This window comes from Erpetoichthys calabaricus, chromosome 12 (assembly GCF_900747795.2).
Source record: "Erpetoichthys calabaricus chromosome 12, fErpCal1.3, whole genome shotgun sequence".
In the NCBI taxonomy this organism is placed as follows: domain Eukaryota; kingdom Metazoa; phylum Chordata; class Cladistia; order Polypteriformes; family Polypteridae; genus Erpetoichthys; species Erpetoichthys calabaricus.
The window spans coordinates 23,905,016-23,915,057 of record NC_041405.2 but is presented as its reverse complement, the minus strand read 5'-3'; positions in this window follow the sequence as shown (position 1 = coordinate 23,915,057).

Here is a 10,042-nt window from a genome sequence, read left to right as displayed (position 1 = left end):
TTACTTCCCTTTGAAACTGGAAGATTCCAAGCAGCATTATCAGCTCAGAACTGGCAGAGACCACTGGGACACGGGTTCAGCAATTTACAGTCTGGAGACGTCTTACCAGAAGTGGTCCTCATGGAAGTGCCAATCCATTGAAGAAATAAACACAAATGCCTCAGCACACACAAAAACACAATGACTAGGGTGTAGAAAAATGGCAGCAAGTACCCTGAACCGATGAGTCAAATTTTAACATTTTTGCTCTAACAGAAGGCATTTCATCTGCCAGAGTGGTAGAGAATGGTACATCGATGAATGTTTAAAGGCAATGGTGAAGCACACTGGAGGCTTCCTGCTGGCTTGTGACTGTATTTCCTCAAACAGAGTTGGTGGTTTGACCAAAAGTGATGGGCTTCTCACGGTACAAGTACAGGCAGATTCTTCTCCATCTTGAAATGCCATCAGGGAGGAGTGTGATCAGGGTCAACTTTATTCTGCAGCATGACAATGACCCCAAGCACATGGCCAAAATCATAAACTACTGTATCTGCAGCTAAAAGAGGAACAGGGAGTCCTTCATTAAAATAAGCAAAGTCTGCAGTGACACTGAGACACGTTCTCCAAGAGGCTTGGAACAGCTGAGCACACAAAGACCTTCAGAAACTGCAAAACATTGGAGAAGCCTACGGCTGGTCACACTAAATATTGATTTCATTTATATTTGTATTCCTGCATAATGCACTTTCTAAGAATTTTATTGATTAATAAAAACTATTCCTGGCATTAGTTTTCAAAGCATTCCTGTTTTGCAGTACTTTTTCATGAGTATTTAAGATCTCTGCTTAGTACTATATAAAGAAAATTAGAGAAGAGCTGCATTGTCGTGCAACTGCAGAGAAACAAAAAAAGTTAAAAATGTTAATTCCATACTGAAAAGGATCAGCATGTAAATAATCTTTAACTTTTTTCATTTATATATACAGCACACCAATCAGCACAACATTAAAATCACTGCCAGGTAAAGTGAATAACTTTGATTATCTCATTCCAATGACACCCGTCAATGGGTGGGATATGTTAGTCAGGGAGTGAACAGTCAGTTCTTGAAGGTGATGTGTTGGAAGCAAGAAAAATGGGCAAGCGTAAGGGTCTGAGCGACTTTTGACAAGGGCCAAGTTATAATGGCCTCACAACTGGGTCAGGGCTTCTCCAAAATGGCAGGTCTTGTGGGGTGTTTTTGTTATGAAGTGGTTAGTACCTACCAAAAGTGGTCCAAGGGAGGACAAACAATGAACCAGTGAAAGTGCTATGGGCACCCAAGGCTTATTGATACACTTGGTGAGCAAAGGCTAGCCCATCTATTCTATCCATTAATCTAGCTGGTTTGTTTCAACACATCTTCAATTTTTCACTTTCATGATTAAATTGCCCATTAATTCATCTCAGTCACACGCACTCTTCATTTTCTAGTGGCAACTTACTGAGCTGGACTGACCAGGCCACGCCAGTCTTAGAAGCTTCTTCTGACTTACCTATTTCTGTCAAGAGATCTAATCCCTACATGATGTCTTTCCCCTGGGGATTTACCAAGTAGGCACGACCTGGTATAACTCTTGAGTGTATTCTAACTACCTGCCCAAAAACCACCTCAACTAGCTCTTCTCGATCTGTAGAAGCAGTGGTTTCTCCTGTTATGGTATGGTCCTTGATTGTTTAGTTTTTCAAAAACACCCTAGTTTTGGGCAACTTGTTGGGTAAGTAGAGTTAACATTTCCTAATGAACTCTTTTCAATTCCCCAACATGGAAGAATAAAAAGGTCTACAACCTGTGAATTAGGAAAAGCAGGTGTGGAATTAACCCAGCTACAGACAGACACAGGACACACAGAAGTCCCAAAACACATGCTTTGATTTCTTCTTCTGTCCTCCACCAATCAGGTGCAACAATAAAGTCAGTCCTTATCCCTCTTTGTCTCTTTTCTTTCATTCGCCATCACTCCTCTCCCACAAGCTCTGTCCTCTGCCTCTCGACTTCCAGCTCCCCTGCAGTCCTTTATACAGTATATGGTCCAACCAGGAGTTGCTTCTTCTCTTCCATCCACGTGACTTGTTAGCACTGCAGATGAAGAAAACTATTTTTCTTCAGCCTGGAAGTACTTCTGAATTTCCGTCCTTGTGATTTTGTAGTACTTCTAGGCTATGAGAGCACTATGACTCTCCAGGTCCTTCCACAACAGCCCCTGGTGTCACCCAACAGGGCTGATATACCAAACTCCAAGTCCCAGGATGCCCTGAGGGAATCCGGGGCACTGCTACTCTGCAGGGGAGCTGCCATCTACCGTCTTGGTGGAGGCAGTGTTCTAAAAAAGCTGCCTTCCCCCATCCTTCCATACCAGGGGCATCTCGGCCGGGTTGAGCTTACACGTGGTAGGAGATCCTGAATCTGCACAGTGCTCACACCATGATTGTACCTTGTCTGCTTTAAACCGGTTTTAATTTTTCTTCTTGAAGTTTATTAATTAACTTGAATAATTTTCTCTTTAGTGTATGTATTAATCTATTCATATCCAATATGTCATTATTATTTCAAACCACAGACTATATTTCGTTTCAAGTTAATGTGAACAGTAATACAAAAGAATACATATCCATTACCAGGCCCATCTATCTATTCATTATGAAGCCCACTAAACACATTTACTTATTTTATACATTGAGATTCAGTTGGTTACATTTGTTTTGGTTTTCCAGTTGCTCGTGGATACACAGTTTTCTGAACATGACAAGGCTGTTAGTGCCACGGGTGGTACTACATACCTGGCAAGAACTTGGATGGTGATCCTCAGATGCGGATCTGGTGTGACACCAGACTAGGTGACCATTAATTAAAAATTGAAGGTGCAATTTCAGATAATCCCACAAATCTAGTATGACCCGTAGGGAGCATAACAGCACCCCCAATCCCAGACACAAGTACACAGATTATTTTCACGATACCTTCACAGTGTCAGTAGTGAGACTTGAACCCACAACCTCAAGGGTTTGAAGTCCATAGTCTTAACACAGTACACCCCACTGCCTGCCCAAATCCAACTTTTGGTTGGGAGATGCCACCAGAGTCTATCCTGGCAATGGCAGGTACGAGGCAGGACATCAAACATGCATGGGGCATCAACGAGAAACTGTGACAGGTAAAGGACAAAAGAAATATGAATAATTAGAGCAAGTCTAGCTGAAGACATCTGGATTGACAATGGCTGTTCGGTAATCTTCACGATTACCGCTGAGTTGAGCGCCATCATCCCAGTGGTTTTTGCCTTTCAACTCAGGATGTGTATCGAGGTTTAACTACACACATCCTGTTGTCGGGAGGATTCTGCACATGTGCCTCAGTTTCCTGCGATTTGCTCAACACAGCTTGCTTGTTGTTTTGCAAATCTAACTTCAGAAAATGAGGACGTGTAAACACAGAAATTGGTGATAAAATGTAAAATCCTTCTCTTCTAGGTAACAGAACAAATCACGGCACACAAAACCTGTTTATTCCTTCCACTAAAGAAAAATGAATTAAATATGACAACACCAAATCTAGATTCTAGTGAATTTTAGTCCTGTCTCTTAGTAAGCACCCAACAAAAATGAAATGGACTCAGCATCTCTGCTGTGGGTCAGCTCTCTGTTGTCTACGTTGCTTTTAGCTTCCTCCTTTAATCTGAATAGAAGCAGTTACTGTAATGTGAGTCCCGTGATGTACTAACTTCACATTTTGGTCCTGGTTTCTGCGCAGAGCACATTGCAGCCTGGGTAAATGAGTCTCTTAGCCACAATTTGGATACGTCAAAAAATGAGTGGTAGACATATCTTTTTTTGGGTTCATTCTTTTATTCCATTCAATGGTTCAGCCCAATAACCCTGAAATAAATGAAGCAGGTTCAAAAACAGATAGATGGATTATTTACTCCTTGTAACCATCTTTCCAATATATTGTTAAAACTGTCACTTTAAGATATTTAAGGCGTCTGTGGGCCACTTGGTACAATGTGCAGTCATACGTTAAAAGTAAGTACACCCCATAGAAATGGTGGACTTTTTCAACATATTTGAACAGGGAAGCAGTAGATCTTCATGCAAACGGTGCCTACAGATAAAGGTGATATCTCTACATATATAAAATCCAACGTCTGTCTGTCTGTCTGTCTGCCTGTCTGTCTGTCTGTCTGTCTGTCTGTCTGCCTGTCTGTCCGCTATTCACATGAGGAAAGGTTTTTTTTCTATAATTTGCTTGAACACACCCTTAGCAGGGTCCTGGAGGGTGCATGGGAGTTCGCCCAACCAGTCTACATGTGTTTTGTGGACTTGGAAAAGGCGTTCGACCGTGTCCCTCGGGGAATCCTGTGGGGGGTGCTCCGGGAGTATGGGGTACTGGACCCCCTGATAAGGGCTGTTCAGTCCCTGTACGATCGGTGTCAGAGCTTGGTCCGCATTGACGGCAGTAAGTCGAGCCCGTTTCCAGTGAGAGTTGGACTCCGCTAGGGCTGCCCTTTGTCACCGATTCTGTTCAGAACTTTTATGGACAGAATTTCTAGGCGCAGCCAGGGTGTTGAGGGGTTCCGGTTTGGTGGTCTCAGGATTGGGTCACTGCTTTTTGCAGATGATGTTGTCCTGTTTGCTTCATCAGGCTGTGATCTTCAGCTCTCTCTGGATCGGTTTGCAGCCGAGTGTGAAGCGGCTGGGATGGGAATCAGCACCTCCAAATCCGAGACCATGGTCCTCAGCTGGAAAAGGGTGGAGTGCCCTCTCAGGGTTGGGAGCGAGATCCTGCCCCAAGTGGAGGAGTTCAAGTATCTCGGGGTCTTGTTCACGACTGAGGGAAGAATGGAGCGTGAGATCGACAGGCGGATTGATGCGGGCTCTGCATCGATCTGTCGTGGTGAAAAAGGAGCTGAGCCACAAGGCAAAGCTCTCAATTTACCAGTCGATCTATGATCCTACCCTCACCTATGGTCATGAGCTATGGGTAGTGACCGAAAGAACGAGATCGCAAATACAAGCGGCTGAAATGAGTTTCCTCCGCAGGGTGTCTGGGCTCTCCCTTAAAGATAGGGTGAGAAGCTCAGTCATCCGGGAGGGGCTCAGAGTAGAGCCGCTGTTCCTCCGCTTCGAGAGGAGTCAGATGAGGTGGCTCGGGCATCTGATCAGGATGCCTCCTGGACGCCTCCCTGGTGAGGTGTTCCGGGCATTTCCAACTGGGAGGAGGCCCCGGGGAAGACACAGGACACGCTGGAGGGACTATGTCTCCCGCCTGGCCTGGGAACGCCTTGGGATTCTCCCATAAGATCTAGAAGAAGTGGCTGGAGAGAGGGAAGTCTGGGCATCTCTGCTCAAGCTACTGCCCCCACGACCCGACCTCGGATAAGCGGAAGAGGATGGATGGATGGAATTTGCTTGAACATTCCGGTTGATTTTGCAATTTCTCTCATTGTGCTATGTATTTTAGTTCTCTTGCGGTACTGATTTATTTGCACGAATCCAAGAGACACGCAGCGGGCCGAGGGGAGGGGGGTGAAGCCCTCCTCACTCACATGCCAGCCTCGGAGCGTTCCTTACCTCAGCTTAGTTAGCGAATGAGAGAACTACTTCATGGATTTAGATTGAGTTTTTTTTCTAGAATTTGCTTGAACATTGTGGTTGATTTTGCGACTTCTCTCATCACGCTTAGTATCATAGTTCACTTGCAGGAGTGATATATTTGCGCTAATCCGAGGCTGAGGCTGTGGGCCGAGAGGAGGGGGAAGCGTGATGTCAGGAGTGGGGAGCCTGGCAGGGCCTTCCTCACTGTTTGTTTCACTGCTACACGGAGGGAGTAGTACTTAATAAGAATAAATGACACATTAAAAACTGACAAGGTGTATTCATTCTCACAATCTAAATGAACAAAAATGCAGATTTGTCATGTGGAAAAGTAAGTCCACCCCTGAAATGATCACACTTCAAATTCCGTGAATTAGAATCAGGTGTTGCAGATGAGGTGCCAATGATTAGGACCTCCTTAGGGAGTATGCAGATGAACCCCATCTTACTTAACTCTTTTAGGCCTAATTATTTTTACTTTCTTTTGTCCCAGGGCTGAATATTTTTCCTCAAAACTCAGTTTTCCAAAAAGCACACAAAGCAATGGTTTCATGCATAAATCAACATAAAATACTTATTTACAACAAATGGCACTCTTTTTTAGGTTCCAGGAGCCCCTAAAATAGGCATATTCACATACTTATTACATACGTGTTTGTCCCATCACCAATAAGCCGAAAGGCACTTTCTAGTAAAAAAGTAGTCGAGCGGCTGCTAATCTGTTGTGTCCACCAGCTGGACACGTCGTTCAGTGAAATCCAGTTGCCAGCTCGTCTCCCACAGATCGATGTCTGTGTAGTCCTCCCAAGGCAAATGTTTTCGTAGGCGTGTCAGCTTCATGAAGTGTGTCCAGTACTACGATTAGCTGGGGACCGGTCAGCTGATGCAAGCACCTGACTTTCGTTTTTGATCTCCAGATCAAGTGTATCAAAATCGGAGTTTGATAAGTCAGAGTCCAATTCAGCAATAATATGCAAAACAAAATAAATAATAAGCACAGAGTATTTTGCTTTGTGCACTTGCGTCGCACTCTCCCCGGATGTCGATGCCATTCTAGACGTTGCTTACTCTACGCTACTCAAGTCAATGAGTCTAAGAGTCCTCTGAGCAAAGAGGGTCTACCTATAACATAACGGTGAGTTTTATCAACATTTACAGCTTTCTTTCGCCCTCTGCACCTGATATCCATTCTCAACCCCTTGACGACAAAAGTCGACATCCACCCTAAAAGAGTTAAACCACGGATATCGAGGGTCAGGTGTTCTTTTTGCTATTCACATGTGTGGTGTCATCATTTCTTTACACAGCCAGTTTTTCACATTTGATTTCATATCATACAACTAAATACTGCTTCACTAAAAATCTTAGTTCAGAAAACACCGCAGTACTCAGACATACCACTGTTATCTTTTGTGTTGAAAGGAGAGTAAATTATTATGTAGGCTGAGAGGGGTTCCTAAACTTTCATATGACTCTATATATTGTTGCAGGTGGCTGGGGGTGGCGACCCAGCCGGGACGCCCAGGAGGACCGGAAGAGGGCTTACGCCCTCTTCAGACCAACATGGGGGCGACTGCCCTTGTTTCTTTGGGGGCCCGTGGTCACCGCCAGGGGGCGCCCGGATGCCTTGGCAGCCCTGGACCGCAGCACTTCTGCCACACCAGGAAATGCTGGGGGGAAGAGAAGCAGGGACACCCGGAGTGCTTCTGGGGATGCAGCCGGCATTTCTGCCACACTGGGGCGTGTCGGTGGAAGATTGCCGGAACACACCTGGAGCACATCCGGGTGGATATAAAAGGAGCCGCCTCCCTTCATGGAATGGCTAGAGTCGGGTGGAAGAGGACGAGGTCTCTGGAGGAGGCAAGGAGGCGGCCTGAAGAGAGGAAAGGCATTGTGTTGGCCAGGACTTTGGGGGGTTTGAGTGCACTTATCATTGTAAATAGAAATGTATAATAAAAGTGTGTTGGGTGACATGAACGTGTCTGCCTGTCTGTGTCCGGTTACTACTATATATATATATATATATATATATATATATATATATATATATATATATATATATATATATATATATATATATATATATATATATATATATATATGTATGTATGTATGTATGTATGTTGCTAATGTGCTCTGCTTATGGTACCTGCCAGAAAGATTCATCCCTCTACAAAAGTTACACCTAAAGTGCGTTGATTCTATTTCCAATACATTCAGTCAATAGTCAAGCAAAAATAATTACAATATTTAAGTTAATTTCATTATTCCGTGATATCAAAAGATTGTGAATTTCTTTTGCTTAAAGAATAAGTAAAACATTTCTCCTTGTGCGGATTTGCAGAAATGACTTTTATTAGATCTTGCAATTTTTAATTCCTGGTTTGACTTCAGCTCATTGAAAACCTAGTGGACGGTAGAAATAACAGTAATGAAAACAAGCTCTTATATTACACTAGCTGTGTAAGCCCGTGCTGTAAAAAGCCTGGGGTCCTAGAAACTATTGAAATCATCAGGAAAAAAAATTGAAATGTAGAGATGTCAGGTAATCGAAAGGAACTACTCTGGGCATCTCTCTCCTAGGAGGTTTCCTTTTGCCAAAGTGGTGGCATCGCTTGTGTATCCTCGGAGGTGGAGCCATTACCCCGACTTCACTTCTCACTTCCGGGCTGGAAAGACAGACACACACATTTCCACGCGTAGACATTTATATATAAGATGGGTGTAGCCAAAACTGTTAAGTACATTATGATAAGACTAGTCATTTAGCCCGTTACAATAACAGGCGCTAGAACAGTAGTGCATAAACATTAGTAGGAACAGTCTATATTAAATGGCAAGGGACTTTGACCTCATTCTTTTTGTTGGCCGTATTTTTCTTTCTTTCAGCCTTTCTTTCGTTGATGTTTACTTGCTGAGCTGACCGTTCTTCATGGGCTGCCGCCGTGTATTGTGTGTCTTTAATTTTCTGTGACAGTAATACTGTCTTGTACGGCTCTATTCAATAAGGGCGCATAGATAATTTAGTTCAAATGGCTCTGGAATATGTGAAGAGCAACAGGTGCAGATCTTTATTTACACGTGCCTTTATTCGCTGCGCCCAATTGAGGTCGTCCTTTTGAGGCTCGCCTTTTTGTGTGCGCCCTTATTGAAGGATACCGTCTTGTATGTCCGCTGGCTTGTACGTCCGTAATATACGTCCGTACGTCTGTAATATACCTTTAATTTTCTCTGGCGGTAATACAGGCGTGCGTGTCGGTAATATGTCTTTAATCTCCTCTGACAGTAATACTGGCTTGTATGTGGCTGTAATATGCATCACTGTATTGTGTACCTTTAATTTCCTCTTGCAGTAATACTGGGTTGTATTTCCGTAAAACGCCTCTAACTTTCTCTGACAGTAATATCGCACGTCGCACCGTGCCCTGCGCATGCGCACTTCACCAAAAGACACCCACACACGGACACCTGGACGCACAAAGGGATTTTATATATATAGATAAGCACACTATGGGTCATAATATAACAGTTGACTATCTGCTACTCAAGATGGCTGCATTAGAGGCTTGGTAGAGCATCATCAGAGAAGATTCTCAGCACCTGGTGATGTCTATGAATCACAGACTTCAAGCAGTCATTGGATGTGAGGGATATGCGACAAAGTCCTAAATATAACAACAGCTTTAATAGACCTGCCATTGCTGTGTCCAAAACATTATGGTGCTCTGAAATGGAGGGACCATGTATATTAAAAGGTGTTGTCATTTCTACACGGGGTGACTGAAATGTTTGCATATTCCCTTCAATGAAAGTCTGCAATGTCCACTTTAATCCTGGTGTCTGAATTGTTTGATTTGTAATTTTAAACTGTGGAGCAGAGGCGGAAATCAGAACAAATGGGTCTTTGTCCCAAACATTATGGAGGACACTCTAACTACCTATATGCACTGTTTGCATGGAGATCTACTTACTGTCGGCCTGTTCAAATAGGTTGAAAAAGTCAACAGTTTCCATGGGGTTGATTTACTTTTTCACGTGACTGTATATGTTAGATATGCACATGTAGTTACTTTGATATTTGAAAAGATTTTAAACAAGTGGGCCCTTCAGAAACACGTCATGACGTAACGCTAATGAGCCTGACACTGAGTGCCTAATACTTTTAAATGAAATACCAGACCATACTCGGTGTTTTCTGAAATATGATGACATATCATTTTCATTTTATTTCACACAACCTATTTCATTTCTCTTCAAGCTACTCTGCATTAATGTGACCTGAACACATTATAGCATACACTTTTCCCGAATGCATATTTCATCTGTCAGGAAACAGGCGTGGAGCGTCCGTGAACGCAGGGGTGAGTGGGTGGTCACATTTTGCTTATTAGTGAAATCACACACGCTATAATCTGTCCACCTCAAA